Raw genomic sequence first — 20252 nt, 5'->3', positions numbered from 1 at the left:
TTAAGGCTTCTAAACCCAACCAATTCCATAGTCCTTATATTTACCACTGTCCCGGACCATTGCTGCCACTACTGCCTAACCAAACACTCCACATTCCACCTGCCCCTCTTCCCAGTCCTCCACCAGCGAGAGTCTATGTGACCATGACAACCCTGCATGCCGGGGGTTGTGCCACATAATGGGGTCCCTAGCAATGTCTGGTGGTGACCACCCAGCTCCAGTATTCCCACCTGAGGGGCTTCCTCAGCTTGATCTCCCCCAGACAACAGGCCCTGGGAGAAGCGTTTAGAGGCAGGAAGTATATTTTGGAGTGAGAGGCCCTGGGGAGAATCAAATAGGGAAAGACAGGGAGCCAGTCCAGTGTGTGTCGTTGAGCTGAACACCACTGTGGGCAGCCAGAGTTTAGGGCTGTGGAGGAGCTGATGGGCGACCATGGAGGAATCCACATGAGGGGTGGAGAGGGAGCATTCCCTGCCAGGTCCTTTTCCCCACTCCGGCCGAGGACTGCTCCAAGTACCTTCACCCCGGCACCCCTCCAGGTTCGCTCCTGCATCAGAATGGTTGAGTGGGTTCCCACCGGTGCCTACTCGGCAGCAGCAGAAAGGCCCCAGGGCAGAAAGTGAAAGATGAGCTAAGGGGAGGTGCTGTCAGATGACAGTCACACCCAGCTGGCTGACGTGGAGAAGGCTGGAGTGAAGGGTGAGTGGGAGGTGGGATGCAGGAAGTGTCTGATGCCTGGACTTAAGTTGGGAGATCTTAGGCATCCCCTGCTTGGGCCTCCCTCTTCCCATATGTAGCCCTGGAGTAACCACTGCAAGGTGGATCGAGTGGCACATGAGATGGTATTAGTGAAAACTTTGAATGCTGCAGAGCTCTACGCTAGTGTTAGGGATTTGCTGTTGTGATGGGCATGGCACCCTGGACATGGCCCCAAAGTTTCCTGGAGCTGCCCCTCCTCCCCAAAGCACTCCAAGCCCCAGGCTTCTCCCCTTTTTCTGGGACAAGAGGTGCCTGAAGTTTGTACAGCAGTGGGGAGCACAACCCATCTCAGATGCACCCCAGGGTTTCTCCTTCCCCCTCCAGAATCCTCCCTCATCTAGGCCCTGGCCCACTCAACCTCTCATGCCAGGGGAGCCTTGTCAGTACCTCGGAGAGCACCCAGGGGACCTAGGGTATTCTCCCAGTAATGAGTGCTGCTATTACAGAGATGTGTGTCATCACTCCTGGATTGTGACAGCTTCTGGTGAGGCAGGTAGGAGGAGGAGGAGGAGGAGGAGACAGACGATCCGGAGAGGAGCTGGTGTAAGATGAGCATTTGGGTCGTCTGCAGCAGGGGAGGAGGTGCAGAGAGAGAAGGACTGAAAGTTGAAGACAACTTTTAAGAAAGTTTGCCCAAGTCTGCCCCAGGCTCTTCGTCAGCCCCCACCCCCCAGCCTCCAGTGGAGTAGGGAAAGTGTGGGGGGAAGGAAGCATGTGGGAAGGGGTGAGGAGGCAGAGAGCTGAGCACAGCACAGGGGATCATGGAAGGACAGGGCTTCCAGTTCCAACATCTCCAAGGGGTGGAAGGGGTTTATAGTTGTGAAAAATGTGACAGACTTGCAGAAACATTTTACACAGTCTGGAAAATCCCAAAAGAAAGAAAGAGAGAAAAAATGAAGGAAAATTTCGAGAGAAATCACAATGCTTCCTCAAGGCTGGGAGAAGAGTCCATTTGCAGCTGGCACGTTCAGGACCAAGGACAGCATCCGGGGGGGGGGGGGGGGTTGGGAGGGGAGTCCGGTCAGCCCACAATCCCCTGAAAATCCCCATTTGTGCTCCTGGTGGGTGCTTCTGGTAGGAAGCTTGGTTTTCTGTATCCCAGCAGAGCTTGCCCTCTCTCACAGTGCAGGAAACAAGACATCCCCTGATTTCCCTGTTTTCCACCTCTCTCATTCTGCTTACTTCCCCCATGTTCCCTTTCAAAGTATCCAGAATGCCCTCTCTCAACTCCATTAACTTTGGAGCCCCAAAAGAGCAGATCTATTCAAACTTGGAGAACAGATGAGAACACTCCGGGTGGGCAGGAAGAGCTCCTTGTTGGGTCAGCACTTGGGCCACCTCTGCTGCTCAGCTTACAGCTGAATTGGATCAGGACGGTTTTACGTGCCACTTCCTGTTTTTGTTTTGTGGGAAAAGAAGGCAATGTTTTAAAAGAACAGAGGGAAGTGCAGTCTTATGGAGAACAGAGGTGTGTGGAAATGGATGGAGAAGGAGCTGAGGACAACGAAGAACCGGCGAGTAGGGATGGGCTCATCCTGGGGGCACTCTCTTCCAGAGACTCCAAGGATGCATGGCTTTCTTTGCTTGCCCATCCCCCCTACACGGTCTGATGAGGGGGCCTCTGGGCCTTACCTCTGTGTTAGGCAGGGGCTCAGGGCTCTCAGACTCACTCACCAGGTCAGTTTCTGCGAGGCTGTCCCCTTCCTCAGAAAAGATTTGTTCTCTGTGCAACGTTCTCTTTTGTTTTTTTGGTATTGAGTTGGTGTGTGGGCTTCTGCCAGCCCAGCAAAGCTTTCTTGGCTTCAGCAACTCTCCAGGGATGTGCCCCATGAAACCTCACGGCCTGTCCTGCTGAGGCATTCCTCCTGCAGTCCTGCCTCAGGTGCGGCAAGGAGCCAGATGTGTGGAGCCACTCCCCCCCTCACCAGCCCCCCTCCAGGGACAGCTCTGCTCCTCTCGGCTCTGGGCAGAGACAATCCCTGTCACAGGGCTCTGTCTATGGGTCTTGTTTCTTCTTTTTCTTATATTTACTGTTAGAGAGACAGCATGGATAACAAGGCTGGTGCCCACCATATCTGGCAGTTGATGAAAGGGCTTTGAATTTCCCCTGGCACCTCATCCTTTGACCCACTGAGATTGGCCATAACAAGCAGCATGTTTCTTGTGGGTTTGCCACTCTCCAGGGGGCTTCCCTCGCCTCTCTCATTCCCAGCAGACTGGCAGCTTGGGCACAAACCATGAGGCCACTTTTTTTACAATTTGCACACTGTGCTTTGACCATCTGCCATCTCACTGAGCCTGGGGCAATAGTTAGGGTACTGTTCTTCCCATTTTACAGATAAGGAAACTGAGATATGGAAAGCTTTAGAATAGGACTGTGCAACAGAACTTTCTGCAACCATGGAGATATTTTAGGTTGGCATTCAACACAGTAGCCACTAGTTGCATGTGGCCACTGAGCACTTGACATACGGTGCACTGGAGGGACTGCAGCTTTACTTGCATTTTAACTGAAGCTTTAGAGACGTACTCAGGAGTGTCTAACTATGTTCAGAGCTGGGACCAAACCTGGCTGTTCTAAGTCACCTGTTCCCACCATAGAGGTCATGGGCACCTTGGGGTCTATTACTAGATTCCGAGCTACAGAAGTCTGACCTTGACCTCTCCCTCGACTCTCACCTGGGCTAATTTCTCTCCCTGGAGAGAACCCTCAGATCTCAACACAGTGGGGTGGAGCAGAGGACTCAAGGCCCTACCCTGATTCTGGTTCCCACACTTGCTAGTGGGGTGGGTTGGATCAGTGAAAGCTATGGGAGGAGGAGAGAGGGAGGAGGTGCCAGGGGAGGCTGAAGCCCACCCGAGAGGCATGGCCTGCTTCCCACCAGCTTCCAGGGATGATGCCTGGCAGAGACCCCACCAATAGGCCTGGTGTAGAGGGCCACAAGTTCCTTTTCTGACAGCCCCTTGCCGCCCTATCTGTGTCTCCAGAGAGGAGAGGGTGAGCTGGCCGGACCCCCACCCCCTTGCCTAGCCGGCCTCCTTCTCCCTGCAGTTTCCCTCCCGGGGACAGCCCCCTCTGGCTTTCCAGTGTCATGCAGACCTCCTCTTCCTCCTCTCCCTGAGAACCAGCTCTCATTAACAGTCTCACAACTGAGCTGTAGACTTGATGTGCTCAGCATCTTTGTGGGAGTGGGTTTGTTTCTTATCATGGAAAATGCATGACATTCAGCTTCAGAAAGCTTGTAGGTATGGAGGGGGGCTTCTGGCATCCCTAAAACCCATAGCAGAGTGACCAGAGGCCTAGATAAGGCCTTTGGCAGCAGGTCTAACTTTTCTAAGCCTTGGTCTCCCCCGCTGAACCCATTCATCTCTCAGGATGCGAGAAGCACATTGAAGTACGTATGGGAATGCACTTTGTGAGCTGGGATGCAGGACACAAATGTCAGTGTCTCACTGCAGCCTCAGCACTGGGCCCTCGAGAGCTGAGTCACGTTCCCGCCTGGTGCACCTGGGTCTGTGTGGGTGGAGAGGAGGCAGGTGTGGCTAGGATAGAGGGATTTCAGGAAGCAACCATCCCTCAGAAAGATTGCCTTTTGGTCTGATCCAGCATAAAAAGTGGAGAAGGCAATGGCACCCCACTCCAGTACTCTTGCCTGGAAAATCCCATGGACTGAGGAGCCTGGTGGGCTGCAGTCCATGGGGTCGCTAAGAGTCAGACACGACTGAGCAACTTCACTTTCACTTTTCACTTTCATGCATTGGAGAAGGAAATGGCAACCCACTACAGTGTTCTTGCCTGGAGAATCCCAGGGACGGGGGAGCCTGGTGGGCTGCCGTCTATGGGGTCGCACAGAGTTGGACATGACTGAGGTGACTTAGCAGCAGCAGCAGCATAAAGAATGACCAAGCATTGCCCTCATAGCACATGTGAGATGACAGCTTGTCCCACGTTGTCCTGACACAGAACAAGACCCTCAGTGGTGAAATCACCTGACAGACTGAGAAAATCAGGAGCACATGCCAAAGTCATGGTCGCATGCTGTCTTGGTTGCCTAGTGCAGGGTCTAGACCCCTATTCCATGGAACTCTATGTGGGGCAAGGGGATGGATATGTGGAAGAGAGACAGCATAAAAAGATGAACTCATTGCATTTTCTCCTCTCCCTGCCCTAAAAGGAAGGTGGGGGGAGGGGGATGGTGGTCATGAAAAGTGATGTCCATTGAGATACAACCCCCTTGGCCACCAAAGCTCATGATTCTAAAGGGAAAATGGGTCCCTCCATCTCCAGCTGCATGAAAGTTATGCTTATTGAAATAAATATCTGTTTCCTGGTTTGCCCTTGGAGGAAGAGTGCTCAAAATAGTGGAGGAATGTGTGAAGTATGGAGACACACACACACACACACACACACAGGAAGACATGGAGGGGCAGACGCACAAGGAGAAAAGCCCAGACAAAGAACAAAATGTGGACCACACGCCCAGAGAAAGGCTGTGCATTTCATCTCCATTTTATGTCCCTGGGAAAGAAAACAGAGCTCATGAGAGTCACTGTGGCTTCTAGGCCTCCGTGTTGCCCACCATGCCAGCCACCCACATAGGCAGAAACCTTGAAGCAAACATTAAGGTGTCCTCTACCATCCCTCCTGGGAAGAAACCAGAAAGGAACCCCAGTGCCCACTGCTCCATTTTCAGTGGGTGTCAGTCCACTGGGGGACTGGTTTCTTCGTGGTGGTCCTAGCATACTTTGGGGACACACCTCTCATTACCAACCAGTGTGAACTCTGAGTATGTAAACAAGTTTGAGCATAAGCCAGCACAAACATAATTAGGAAGGTAAATCCAATGCAAAAAGAAGCAGAATGCACTTCAAATTCAAATAAGAATTATTTGTGGACTCTCTGCTCTTTCTGAAATATCAGTGAAACGTTCCACTCCATTTACATATATACTTGAGGGTTAACAATACTTCCTGTTCCAAGGCTCAGGAGATGATCAGGGCAATTTGGGTCTGGGGAGGTGAGGGGAAAGGTAAAATCACTGGCTACCTCACCTGGCCGCTGCAGAGACAAGGGACCCAGAACAAAGCTCAGCATTTGGAGGCGCTCAATAGATAACTGTTGAATTAATTAACATGATTTATTGAGCATCTACCATTTGCCAGCTCCATTGTATACAGAACGTCTTTGAATCCCACAACACTTGAGGGAGGTACTGAGTCCCATTCTTACAGATGTAGAAAGTACAGCTCAAGATGTTGAAGTACTTGCTTCAAGTCTCGTGGCTGGTCAGGGAAGAATTGGGCTTGCCTCCAGGTTGGGGCAACTGCCAAGTGTGAGTATGCACCACTTCCTGCTGGTAGAGGGTTCTGGAAATGTTGAGGCTTGCCTGTGTGGTGGAAGGCAGGAGACCTGGGCCTGCAGTCTCCCCAGAAGCTCAGCTCTGCTTCTGTTCCTCAAGTAGGAAAGGGTGATGACTCAGACCTGAAGCCTTGGGTTCCGTTCTCCACCCTGAGCACTGCTCTGCCCTCTGTTTTGCCTCTTTTTCACCCAATGACATGGGAAGAACGATGTGCTTCCTTCACGCTGCCTTCAGGGAGCTGGGGCATAGAATGAGGCTGAAGGCAATCTGGGTGCCTGAGATCCGATCTGTCCAAAGCACTGTGATGATGATGATAATTATTGCCCTGCCCTGGATCCCTGGAATGGAATTTCCAAAGCCTCCCACTCTACCCTGGGAAGGAAAATCAATAGGCTGACCCAGGAGCCAAATGCAAACAAGTTCAGCCACCTGGGAGTTGGCTGCCGAGATGCTTTCTCCCACTGAGGTCAGGAGGCAGAAGCACCAGCCATGAGCTGAGCCCCAGAGCTGAGAGGTGCCTGGGGTGCTGGTTTCCTTGTCCAGTCCTGGACAGGAAGGGAGAGTAAGAAGATAAGCCAGCCCGCTACCACCACCATTGGCCTCTGGGCTTGTACAACCACACTGGCAGGGTGTAATGACAAGCTCCAGTACCAGACATCAGGATGGAATAAAGGGAAACCAAGCAACACAAATAGATTTAAATGGAGCAAACTCTGTTGCTGGATGCTTGTGTTTGGGATGGGAGGGATCGATGTGTCCTTTCTGCCAACACAGACGTGTTCTCTGGACCCTACCACAAAAAGAGACCCAGCAGGCATCCCATTGTGAGCCAGGCACTGTTCCAGGCAATGAATGGATGTTGCCAGGGCTGAGTACAAAGACATTGTACCCCCGCTCAAGATCAGTGCCTCCCGTGAGAGTAAAGTGCAAACAGCATGTATCCACGCGTAACTTTCCAATAGCCACATTTAAAAAGTGAAAAGAAAGAAACCAGCGAGATTAATTTTAACAATATACTTTATTTAACCCAATATATCCAAAATATCATTTCAACATGTAATTGAATATACAAATTATTTTTTCTTTCTTTCTATTGTACCAAGTCTGGCTTGTATTTTGCTCCCAGAGGGGTGGGATAATGGCTCCTGTATTGGACAGTGCCAGGTCTAGAGAAAACTCTTGAAGAACTATGAGGCAACTTGTACCTTAATTCCTAGTAGAACTCACTTTCTCAGAGCTTCCTTATTACAACCCACCTTGGACCCTCCGGTTGCCTGGGATCTCAAAGAGAAGGAAAGAGGAGAAGGTGGTCCCAGTCCATTTCTGCCATAGCAAGTACGGGAGTAAAGGCTGCACCATGTGAAATCAGATGAAGTTGGTGTCTTCATGACAAAGTAATCTATCTGATTTTTCTTACCATTTTTTTTTTCTAGGAGAATTAGCCCACCAGACAGAACACCAGGTTTCTTGACTGCCTTCTGTCCATTTCCATCTCAATTATCTCTTTGCCTCTGCTGGTCATGAAAGCCCTTCCTTCATACTCTCTCCTGCCTTCTCCAGATCAAGCTGGAAGGCAATGGGGCCACCCTCCTAGCCCAGAACTCCTACCTCCCTTCCTGTGTGCCAGCTTAAGGGAGACTACTTTTAAACTGCCTCCAAATAGCCAGTAAACCTGCCACTCTTTCCTCCAGAGAACCCAGCCAGCTCAAGGCTCCATTGACCCTCTCCACAGCATTTACTCTCAAAAATACAATTCCAATACAGTAAAGATTCTAGTCTCCCAGCGTGGATTTCCAATTACCCACACTTGGCCAAGTGGCAGCCACTTCATTATAATTCTGTAATTGCCATATAGAATTCCTATAAATTTGCTGTTAATTTTTAACTACTTCATCCTTCTCTTAGAAAGTGTAGCAATAATTTGAAAATCTATAGACGATATTTTTAAGTGGATAGAGGCAGAGTAGGGAATAAAATCCAGTGAGGGTTAGGTCTAGAGGAAAATCCTAATAAAACAGTAGTGGGGTGAGCCTGAGAAGGCAAATCTGGGGCTTCCTCAACTTTGATGTGAACATTTCTTCCAAAATATGTGGTGTATTGGTGTCAGCGGGGATTGATCAGAGTCTGATCCGGGAAGATCCTGCTCTGAAATGAGAATGGCTTTTGCGCACTGGGTTCTCCGTGAACAAGCGCATTCCCTGCCCCCACTGGGAGGTAATTTACAAGCTCGGCTTCCGAATGTAATCTTCCTGCATTGTACTGCTCCATGGTGCCTCCCTGAATTGCAACACAGACCAGGTCTATAAAAGACGTTTCAGAGGAAATGGCAGACACAGGATTCCCCCCAACACACACACACACAGCCCCCCACCAAACAAGTGAACACCCAGGTGCTCAGCAGAGAAATTAGCCTGCCTTTCAGGAGATGCTAATGACAGAGAAGTTGGGAGGGCATGAGGGAGAGCCACAGAGGACACTGTTGGGCCCACAGGAGCTCCAGGCGCTGGGGACCAGTGGGGAGATGGGCTAGGTAGTCCTAGCTAAGAACAGCCTGCTTCTCTCTGAGGAGGTCTCCGACAGTCAGAAAATAAGAAAGCTGGATCTAGAGGAAGCCTTAAAGGGAGACTTTGTCAGTGAGAATGTGCTGGGTGAGATTTATTTGGCTTGGATGTTTTGGTGAAAGGTGGCCATCAGCAGGGCTAGCCACTGGTCACCTACAGCCAAAGAGTGAGGTCACTGACACCTATCTGTGTTTGGCTCAGGAAGGCAGGAGCATAAGCCGTACTGGATGCCCAGGGGCAGAGGAGGGGGAGTAGAGCTGTCCCTGGTGCTGAAGGACTCACTCCTGCAGGGTTGAAGCGCTGAAGACCTACAGCTCTCCTTCCCGGCTGCCAGGAGGGTTGCAGCCAGGGACCTCCACGTCCAGTCCCTGTCCCCACCCCTTGGAAGAGGGAGATATTGGCTCCAGGCTAGAGGCGGGTTATCAGGCGGCAGCAGCGATGAGAAATTGGGCCATGGAGCGATTTGAAGGTCCCAGTGTTTGATCTACTGCAGGGCTGGCTCCTTGCAGCTTTGCTGCTCCCGAGTTTGGTGACCTGAGAGAATTAAAGCTGCCTTAAATACAGTCTCTGTTGGCTGTATATTAATCAAGCAGGAATCAAAAGTCACAGCATCCTAGGGAAGCAAGAAAAGGCACAGATGCCCCCCCCCATCCTGATGCAGCAGCTCTCAGCAGGAGGAGAGGTTGGGAGCTGCTGTGAGCAGCACAGGGCCCTCAGCTGGCTGCCAACTTCCCCCAAACCTCCTTGCCAGTGAATTCTCAGAAACCTCATGCCTTGGAACTTTAGAGTTGTGTCGATGCCAAAATAGCATTGGACCCCAATGCCACCATAGATCAAGGAAGAGGAGGGGTCCCCCACACACCCCTGACAAGGAGTGAGAGGGAGCAGAAGGATAGGAAGCCAGATGGGCTGGGGGCCCCAGAATAGCCTCATGTCTAAGTCCCCCAGCAGAGAAGTCCCACTTCCCTTCTCTTGGCAATTGTTAGGGAATCTGGAGAAGCAAGCAGCATCCATGGCCCCTTTCTCTGCTGCACTATCCTCCAGGAGGCACCAGTTGATGAAACTTTCCTGGTGTATTCTGAGTTGTCAGGCAGAGTTGACACCAGCCAGGGTCCTGCCTACCCCTCCCTCCTAACCCTGGCTCACTCCCCTCAAAGACTGAGAAAGAATACAGATGTGGCCTCTGCCCCTTTGGGAGTGAGAGGAGGAGAGTCTGCAGGTACGAGTCTGCTCCTCTGCTTCCTGGCTGACAGGTATGTCTCTACCCCTATGAGTCCTGAGACAAGCTCAGCTCCCATAAAACTTCATTGGAAGAGCCTCCCACCCCACCCCCACTGCCCCCATCTCTCAGCACTGGCCACCTCTTGGCTCCATCTCTCTGTTTCTGTCTCTAGTTTGGCACTGGCCGCCTGACACAGTGCACCTGCCTTCTCAGGATCATGCACTTTGCCAGGACAGTGCTGCCTCTCTGGGCCTTTGTGGCCTTGGGCTCCTAATGAGCTTTTAATGAACTATTTCTTTGGCTTTAGGGGCAGGAAGGGGCAGAGGAGGAGCCAAGAGCCAGCCCCTTTGCATTCTGCTTCTTGCAGCCTTGAGGTTGCTTTTTAACTGGCTGAGGCTATAGGCAGATGTTTGACCCAGAGACTTTCAGATTTGTTCAGTTGGGAGGACTTGACTTTCACAGTCCTTGGACCCAGGCTAACCCCTGTTCATCATTCCCTCTCTAGAGGGTTTCCCTGGGTCTGTCCCTTTGTTGCCTCTCCTCAACCAAGGCTGAAGGAAGGGTCACTGGTTTTTCAGTTAAGTAAGGTTTATTTTAACTGATGGCAAATTGAAGAGTCCAGCTATTTCACTTGCTGTCTATGGAGAGGCAGGAAGCACAGAACGGGTCCTCTACCATAGGCAGCTCAGATCCATCCCCTGTGGATGAAATGACAAGCCTTGACCCCTTCCCATGGCTCACTGCTTAGGGACCCTCAGTGCTTTGTGTCTTCAGTTCAATTCGAATTGAACTTTGGCACAAATTCATGCCTGTCACAATTGTTTGTTATTATTGTTTAGCCACTAAATCATGTCTGACTCTTTATGACCCCCCTGGACAGGAGCCCACCAGGCTCCTCTGTCCATGTGAGGGATTCCTAAATGTCAAGCACACGGTCTTCCCTTCCTGACACCCTGGGGCATGTGGAGCTGCTGTTAAACCCTTTCCTGGAGCACACAGCCTTGTTCTACAGGTTCTTGTGGGTGACTCCCAGTCCCTTTTGGGAGCTGGAGATGACAGTGGCTTCAGCTGCTGGTCCAAGCTCCCCCTTGGAATTCCTTCAAGGCTTTTCTCCACTGAATAAAATTAAGGTGGAAAAGGTCTGTGTGAGACACAAGACAGAATTTCTTGACAGCCAGGGTGATAAAAATCTGAACAAGTTCCCCAGAGAGATGTCTAGGTCTCCCTCAGTGGAGTACTTCAAGAAAAAGGAAAAAGACAGTGCCAGTCCCTGAAAGCTTTCGTGGCTGCCAGATAGAATGCAGAAGACTGGACACCGTGATCCCAATGTCCCCTCCAGCTCCATAGTCTGGGCCTATGAGTGTGCTTCTCCCTTCCAGGGACTGTGTCTCGCTGTGGGGTGGTGACCAGAGAGTGACAAGCTGCTGGCGCTGTCCCTGGTGCTGCAAATGAGGGTGCTGAGGGCAATCTTAGTGCCCAGGAGGGCCGTCCTGGGTGGGGTGCCTGGAAGAGCGAGTTATGTAGGCTTCTCTGCTCCCACAGCCTCTGCTGGTGATAAACCTGTAACATGAGCCCTGCCCTAGTGTAAGCACAGGCTATCATCAGTCATTCTGCACCGGGGACCCTGCCATCCAAGGGCATCTCATCTGTGAGCCAGCCAAAGCTGGAATCTTCATCTCCAAGCAAATGCACTGACTTGCTGTACCTCTCAGGACTTTTTCTTTTCTGCGGCCATTCTCCGTGTTGGCACAGGGAGCCAAGTAGATACACCCAGATTTAGATAGACAGGAGAGCTTGGGTGGTGGGCCAGGCTCAGAGTGCGAGATGAGGGTCCATGAAATTGAGTCTCTCCTGGCAGACCAGCTAGGAACCCTGCAGAAGGGCTTCCTCTGTCCAGTGGCAGCTTCTCTCCTTGGCTTCATCATAGAGTTCAGCAACCCTACTGAGTTCTCACGACCTCCTGCCTAATGAGAAAGAGGAAATTCAAAATAATTGCCATGCAGACTGAGTGGCAATGTGATTAGTAAATGCCCAGGCTACTGCAAATGACGATTACATTAACAGATTTGGTTTGGGGTTGATCCTGTTAGGAGAGAAAGCCAAGGGCTAATGATGAGGATGCTCAATGGAGCACATGAGCCAAGCACAGTCGTGGGAGGGAAGCGAAAGACTCGTGTGAGTTTGTGAACTGAGAGGCTTACTTTCCAGCCTGAACTCTCCCTCTCCCTAGCTGTGTGACCTTCGGCCACTTCTGAGATCCTAGACGTGTCGTCATAAACCGAATGGGCATCATTCTCCCTTCCCCGTCTACTATGTGAGGATCAAGTGAGATGAAAAGGTTAGAAAAGCACTGAGCCAGGGCAAGGTATTGTTACAGTTAGCAATCAATAATGAGAATAAATCGCCACTTTTTCGCTTTGTACACTCTCATTCCCAAGAAGTTTAAGCAAATGGTCGGGCTCTTGAGGCTTGAAAAAGAATTCTGCCCCTCTCCCTCCTCTGGCCCTCTCCAGACCCTGTGGGTTCTGGGGGCCAGCATCCTGAGTAGTGGCTTGGCCACCCTGAAGAGTTCAGATCTGTTTCTCCAAGGTTCTCTCAGCACAGCCCGCCTCCTAGCCAGGAGCTCACAGCCCAGATGCAGCAGGAGCCTGTAAAGAGCTTTCCAGGGCTGCAGCTGCCGAGCCTCTTTCCCACCACGCCCCGAGGTGGAACATCACAGCGCTGGCTGATTTCAGATGTTCTCCCGCTCTGTGCTGAATTCTCTCCCCCTCTCCAGAAGAGGAGAAAGGAGAAGTCCTGGGGGCTCATTTAAAATAAATAAAGCTTGGCAACAGTGCTGAGTGGGAAAAGCAAGGAGGAATGGCACCCACAACCCTTCTCTGAGCGCATTCCTCTGGCTCCCAGGCCCCGAGGGGAGAGGAACTTGCCAAAGAAAGATGTGCTTATAACTGCAACCCTGTGCAACTTCTGGCTTTGCCCATATATCTCGAGTGTGCCCTTTGCTTTCAGTCTCCTTATATTTATTATGTTTAATTTTGCCGGGACATGGTTGTAAGTGAGACGGATGGACCCGAATGTGGCTGGCAAACGCCTCTTAATTAAACAGATAAATAAACTTCCTTTGCACGCCAATTCTTACTTTTGCTGCAGTCTCTGCTGGGGCCAAGGGGGACAGCACCAGGAGTGGGGGATCCCCGTCGAGCTGGAAGGTGGGTGCTGGCCAAGGCAGCCCGGGCTGGGACTGACTTAAACACCTGGGGGCTCAGGAATGCAGGGGGAGCCAAGGGTGGGGGCACCCTCAGCGGCCCCTCCTTGTGGTACTGACCTCAAAGGGGAGGCTCTGGCCGGTGTGAGTGGGCCCTCTGCTGGATGCCTCTGGCATGGCCCGGTCAGCCAGGGCTGTGCACTCCCACCCTGTCCCGGCAGGGGCTCCTCTGCCAAATTTCCTGCCCTTCTGGGAGAACTGGACACACTAGGAGGAAACACAAATAGTCCCCACCCCCAAGATAGGGAAGCCGCAAACCTTCAGGGAATCTGGGGGGATCCTCCATTTTACACGATGACTAAAAAGCTTCTTCTTGTCCTCAACCTGACATTCCCCCAGTGGTGTCTGCTAGAGGCACCCCAAACAGCCTCAGGCTTGGACCTGTCCCCTGACTCCACTCAACGCCACCCCACTGTGGAAGTGGGGCATGAATTCCTCTGGGAGAGTGTTCAGTTGGTGATGTAGGCATCTGGTTGGCTCACATAAAAGATACTTCTTGGGTCATCCCACGCCCCCTCACGCACACACCCTGTTCCCTGAGCCACAGCCACCTTGGCCCACTCCACCCTCCCATCTCCATGGAGATGCTGGGTACAATTCTGCTGCTCCTGCCTCCTTGGCCCCTCAGTGCTCACACCCAAGCCTGTGCCAAACACCCCGATGTTGGGGCACAGAGCTCTGGCTCTGCTGGAAGCACAGAGCACACTGTCTTTGTAGATCATGGCCCAGCTGCCATCGGAGACGGTGAGTTCACTCTTTGTCTTGGGAGGCCTTTGCCAAGCTCCATGCTGTCCTCCCTGCGTGGGGTGAAGCCTGAGGACGCCAGTCTGGACACTCAGGAGGGGAAAGAGGCCCAGGCCGATGTGTAACTTAACCACTACCCGGCCTCCCCTAAAGGGACTGCAGGGCTTCCTGTTCTTGCTGGCCTCTGCCCAGGTGTGGCCTTGGAATTTCCAAAGGATCGGACTTGGGGTGTTGTCTTAGGCAACAATCTCCCAAATCATTTGGCCACAGAACTGCCGCCTTTGTTAAGAACATTGACCATTTTAAACACTTTGGCACATGCTGCCCCAGGGAGACCCTGTGCCCCCATTTCACAGAGGTGCACACCAAAGAGTCTGAGAGTGTTTTAAAGCTACACGGGCCTGAATCCCCCAGGCAAGCTTGCCCAGAATGGTTGGGGGAGATGGGGGAGCCCCAGCACCCCCTGTAGGGTCTCCTCCAAGAAAGGTGACACAGGGTGGGGGCAGGAAGGAGCCAGGAGATCTCCAAAGCCTGGGAACCACCCGGACCTTTTGAGGTGCCTCCTTGCCTGATATTTATAGTGGTGCCCAGGAGCGCAGAAATAATTACAGCTCAGTTCCTGCCTCCCTAACAAGGCCCTTCTCAGATTCAGGGCGAACAGGATATTTTTTTCCTTGGCTCTTTTTTTTAAGTAGTGAATATTAGCACTGGATTGACAGCTCTTCCCAGCTCGCAGCCTCCCTTTGCCCCAGAAGCGGGGGCAGCTGAGCACGGGGTGCCCGGGCATCCCCTACCCACCATTCAGGGTGGCTCACCCTGGCCCAGGAGACACCAGGGGCTCTGGAGGGGCCCAGGAGATCTGAAGAACGTAGTACCCCACAGTCTCATACGATGCCTCTGTACTGGGCACTGGAGCTTCTGGGAAAGAATGGCACAGATTCAGAAACAATCACACTAAACATGGTCCGTGCCATTGGGGGGCTCCCAGGGCACGGTTGGAGGAGCCCAGAGCATTCTCCCCTTTCTCCTCCAGACTACAGACAAGGGATGCTCCTGACACCGTGTGGACATCCACCCCAGGGGCACTGATTTTTCTGCAGCAGCCTGGCCCAGCCCTCTGTACCTGCACTTCCTAGATCCTCCAGCAGCTGTGGTCCACTCATCACGGGGACAAGGAGTGGGGGTGGGGCTGGGGATAGGAGCACGGGCAGCCGCGCTCACCCCTGCCAGGAGCTCTGAAGGTACTGGCTTGAGGCTGTGAACCAGCCAGCATCCTACCTTCCTGACACTTCAGTTCCTGAAGGGGAGACCAGGAAGGGGCCAGAGAGACGGTTCAGCTCTTCCATGGCCTAATGTCCCCCAAAAGGCACACCTTGGTGAACCGAGGCCTCTTCAATTTGCCATTTAGTAATTGGCTATAGTGAAAGTCATAAGTTCAGGGAACAGCACAGGAGGCCATGGGCACAAAGCCCCATCCTGAGACATGAGCCAGACATACACGTTGTTCAGGTCGTTTTTCTGGAGCTTTTCTTTCAGTTCTGTTTTGCTGTTCTCACTCTGGCTGGAGCCCGGGTGTGATTAGGTGGCTGATGGAGGCAGGTGTTCAGACACGTTCCCTGGGCCTGACACCCTCTGGAGGTGAGGCTGGAAGGCAGGTGCCTGGGCTGAGATGCTCACTGATGAGCTGGCATGAGGCTGCCGGAAGCAATACTGCTCCCGAGGCTGGCACTTTAGTCACCACCCCAGTTTTCTCTGGGCCAATAACTGAGCTCAGGAGTCCCTCCAGGAAAGCTTCCCTGACCACACCCCACATCTAAGCTCACCCAGATCAGAGCCCCACTACCCTGTGCTTTCATAGCTCTCGGTACAGGAGGCTGCTGTCTTGGTTTGCTGGCTTGGTTTCCCTATGAGAAGATGTGCTCTCTCCCAGCACGGAGAACTTTATTTCTACAGCTCCAGAAACTGCTGCAGTGTCTGCACACAGCAGATTCATAATAAGTAAAGGCAAAAGAGTCCACTCAGAGGGTGTCTATCTCCTGTGCTTTAGGCACTGTTTAGGATACACTCCCAAGTTCTCTTATGGGAAGGATAAAGCGTTGATCTCAGTAGCTACTCTGTAACAACACTGAGTTGGTGAGTGAATGGGTCATGGCCAGGGTGGACATGGAGTCCAGGGCTGAGGGTGAATGCCACATGGCTGCCCCAAATTCATGTGTGACAACTGGAGGTGCCAGAAGAGGACAGAGGAAGGGGAAGGCTTCTGAAACAAGAGGACAGAGCAGCATGACTTGGGAGGCAGGCAGTCTGCAGGGCTGCCGGGCTCTGTGACCAGCACCACCCTGGGAGGCCACCCGCCACAGAAGAGCAAGGTCTCTGCTGGCAAACGCTCTACCCAGTCGGGTGCCCCAGGCCTCAGCACGCCACCCTGTCACTGTCCTAGGCTGCAGAGGTGCCTCTTCTGGGGTGCTAAGTTAATAAGCTGTCCAGCCTGAAGGCAGGGGTGGTCTCTGCAAGTCCATAGCCCCCATCCCCATTCTGTGCCAGAGCCACCTCTGGGATCAGCCCAGTGATGGATTCCCCAAAAGAAAGGCCAGGCAAAGACGGCTACCCAACATGATGGTCAGCTCTCCCACCACCACCTCTCCTTTGACTCTCAACCCTTCTTCTGTCTGCCTCCCTGCCAGATGTGGTCCAGCCTTTTCCTTCCTAGAGGAGGAAGAACAGGAAGTGTTTCATTCAAGGGACATGGGGTGCCCCCAGAGAAGGGCATCCAAGGGGCACACCCCTGCCAGATGTGTTCAAGCTGAGCTTTTTCCCAAATGGCTTGGAGGGAGCCCAGCCTCAGTATCCCCCCAACAGCCCCTCCTTGCTGCTTCTTCCTAAATGGCCCTCACGGACACATTCTGCAGCAAGTGTTAAGTCTCAGACATCAGCCAAGCAACCTTTCAGGCTGGGAGAAATCAAAGCCCAAAGAGGACAAGCAAATTTCCTAAGATCACACAGCAAGTGCCTCCACTGGACTCCCAAGCCAGTGAGTGGGTCTTCCCACTGCCAGGCAGTCCCAGCCCTGCTTCCCTCCGGAGTAGGGCTTGCTCCCCAACAGTAAGAGCACAGGAATCTCAGGTGTCTTTAGACAGGACTGGTGAGTCCAGAATCAGTACTAGGTCTCTGGGATTTGCCCCTTGCCGGGAGGAAGTACACATAAGTGGGAGCAAGAGGCTGGGTGTGGGCCCTGCTGTCTCTGCCTCCAACAGTGGTGAGGGGCAGGCTGTCGCTCTCACAGCCACGCTCACCTGTGGCTTGTCCTGGTAAACTGGGCTTGGTCAGGGGGCATCTGGCAAGTGTGGACCCATGGCAGGCCCGTGTGTGTGCGTGTGTGGATGGTGAAGCTGCAGATTTATGCACATGTGTACACACACACACACACACACACACACCTGTCACGGTGTAGGGCACAGTCAAGACTTCTGCCAGGCGAGGACTGGGGTCAGGGATCTGATTGCGCACTCGGGCTCCATTGATGTGCGCACACCAAGTCCAGTGTGTTTGGATATGGGGAGGGGAGGATGCGGCTGTAGCCACTGCCCCTTGCCGCCCTCCCCGGTGTAATTAGTGTCCACAAGGCCATGTGTCTGGGGCAGGGCTGGGGTATAAACGGGCTCCGAGGGCCAGCGGGAGGGTGGGAGAGGCTCCCAGGGGCTCCAGTCGGGTTTCCAAGCCCCGGGCAGCGGGAGACGCTTCTCCAGCGAGGAAGCCTCTGCGTAGATGCCCTCATTACATCACCGACATCCCCGCCACTGAGCCGGCCTCCCTTAGAAGAGGCGCTTCTCCAGACGCCAAGCAGGACCAAGCGCCTTCCGGTCGGGCCGCAGAGCCGGCAGAGCGGCTCCTGCTCTCCGCAGCGGCCGGTGGACAGAGCCAGGGGGCAAAAGGAGATTCCAGACCCCAAAGCCGGCAGTGGCCGTTGGACGCGGGGAGGAGCAGGAGGGGAGCGGAGAGACCCGTGGGAGGGTGCGAGGGGGGCCGCGCGGGCGCCAGCGGGCGAGGGGTTAAGTGTGCGATCAGCGGTTGTGCCGTCGTTCCGGATTCTCTTCCCTCCGCGCGGGGCTGTTTGATGTTGGAGTACGCCAGGGACTCCCCCTCCCACCGCTACACACGCGCGCACACGCGCACACTCACACACGCACACGCACCACTCTTTGCAGACAGGGCTCCGGTGGCTCCAAAGTGACGGACTCCCTCTCCCCGGCTCCCCCTCAGCCATTCTCTCGCGCATAGAGCCTCCCTTGCCATCTTCTCGCGCGCACTCTCCCTCCAGCGTCCCCGCCCGGGCAGGGGAGCACTGGGCAGAGGCGCGCCGCTTTCCTTCCATGCCTCCCTCTTAAAGAGCGCCACGAGGGGGAGGGGAGGGCCGGAGGAGGAAGAGGAGGAGGAGACCGAGAGGGCGCCCGGGAGGCAGGGCGCGCGCACACACCGAGGGACGCGCGGAGGGTGCGAGCCGCGCAGCGAGCGCAGAGCTTCCTCGGCCACCGGGCGCCCCCCAGCCGCCCCATGCTGTGCTCCATGGCGAACTCGGGCTGCCTCCTGCTGTCCAACTCCGGCAGCATGCTCCCGCACTCCGTGCCCTGCCCGCCCGCCTTCCTCTACCTCCAACAGGTAAGCGGCCCCCGGCCCCTCGCCCGGCGCACGTGCGCCCCGCGCCGCCGCCCACACCCGCACTCGGCCGCCTCCGCACCGCCGCCGCCGGGGCCCCGCTGCGCTCCCCGCGTCATGGCGCCGGGGCCCGGTGGGGGGAACTGCGCCCCTGCGCGGCGGCCGAGCGCGGGGGCACCAGGGGCGCGCGCGGCGCGGGGCCGGGGGCTGGAGTTTGGGGCGTCGCTCGCAACTTTTCGGAAGGCACGGGAGGGGGCGGCGGGCGGAGTCTCGGGGGAAGCCGGAGGGGCGGGGAGGGGGCAGGGGTTCTCGGCACCCTGGTCACTTTGGGGAACTTCGCGCCGGGCCGTAGGGCCCCTCTCTGGCGGGTCGGCAATGCCAGGGGGCCGCGTGGAGGCGACGATGGGGGCGCGGAGCTCTGCTGCAGCGGGGACTGCGCGCCGGGCCTCGGGGGAGGCGGGCCACCAGCCTGGTGGGGCTGGTTAGGGAGGCCCCTGGGGCTCCAACGGGGGAGGGGGCTGGGCCAGACTTTTGCAATCTGCGGGGCTGCGCAGGAAGCTCGGGCTGGCGAGGGGCGTGCTGGAAACCAAGGGACTCTGAGCCCCCAAATCCCCAGGACGATCCACGGGGAGGTGCGCACAGGACATAAGCTGCCGGCTGCCTGCTGGGCCGTGGTATGGGGGGCAGGAGTCCTATGATCCCACCCAGTGCGGAATCAGTAGGGAAATTGTATTGGGGACAGAGCACGGGACTCCCTCGCCTCCTCCAGCCCCTTTGGTCTCTCAGGGCTGCAGTTCCCGGTGCCAGCTTGGCCAGAGCCAGCTGGGGGCTGCAGTACCCTGCCTAACCCGCCTTAGCTGCCCACACCTTCCGAGCTGCCCTCCCCTCCCCACCCCCGACTCCGGGAGGCTGTGAGGCTGCCTTCTTTATCTTAAGGACCCTCACCCTCTGCTTGGGCCTGCAGGGTCGAGGTGACTGCTTGGGGAGGCCTGGGGCTTGAAGGGGAAAGATGGTGAAGCCAAGGGAGCTTCAGGCCGACCATCCTAGGGCCTGCCTGACCCAGCGAGAGGGCTCCCATAGGACCAGGTCTGTACCCTGGGCCGGATGTAGAGATGGGAGGCAGAGGGCAAAGGGTGCCACCCCAAGGCTGATGGTCAGAGTCAGGCCAGGCCTAAGTGACTGTGTGGCTCCACCACCTCTCCCAGGGGTGTGTTATGAAGGGAGGATGGCAGAAGTGTGTGTTTCTTGGAGACACAGAGAGGTCCAGGTGGAGCAGGGCCTTTGGATGGGCCTTGTTCTTTGGTACCCCTGTGGGCTCTCCAGGGGGCCAAGGAAGAGCCATCAGAGGTGACCCAGCCTGAGCTGGGGACACAGTAGAGAAAGATGGGGTCCTCGGCTGTATCCTGAGGCTGCTGGGTCCTTGGGTTGGCCCCTCACTAGTATTCACGCAGAAGGAATTGCCAAATGTCAGCAACTGCAAAGGAAGGGATGGGGGACTGACTACAGATCTGGAGCAGAGGGCGGCCGGAAGCAGCCTGTGACCCAGAGCCTTTGGTCCTTGGTCTCACCCTCCCTAGGACCACCTGTAATGTCTGAGCAGTCCTGGACACAGCCCAGCGGCAACAAGAGCCGCTGAGAGGGCCCCCATACCCACAGGCCGTGGGCATCCAAGCCCAGGCCGGGGCCGG

General features: G+C 54.7%; 1 protein-coding gene across 1 annotated transcript in view; it reads left to right on the top strand.

Annotated features, from left to right (window-relative positions):
- Window positions 1-20252, top strand: part of RBFOX3 (RNA binding fox-1 homolog 3) — a gene marked incomplete in the record, with an annotated part of 435130 nt that overhangs the window by 340306 nt on the left and 74572 nt on the right.

The sequence above is a fragment of the Bubalus bubalis genome, chromosome 3 (genome assembly GCF_019923935.1).
Source record: "Bubalus bubalis isolate 160015118507 breed Murrah chromosome 3, NDDB_SH_1, whole genome shotgun sequence".
NCBI lineage: Eukaryota > Metazoa > Chordata > Mammalia > Artiodactyla > Bovidae > Bubalus > Bubalus bubalis.
Note: the sequence above shows the minus strand (reverse complement) of the source record. Positions and strands in the feature narration are given on the sequence as shown.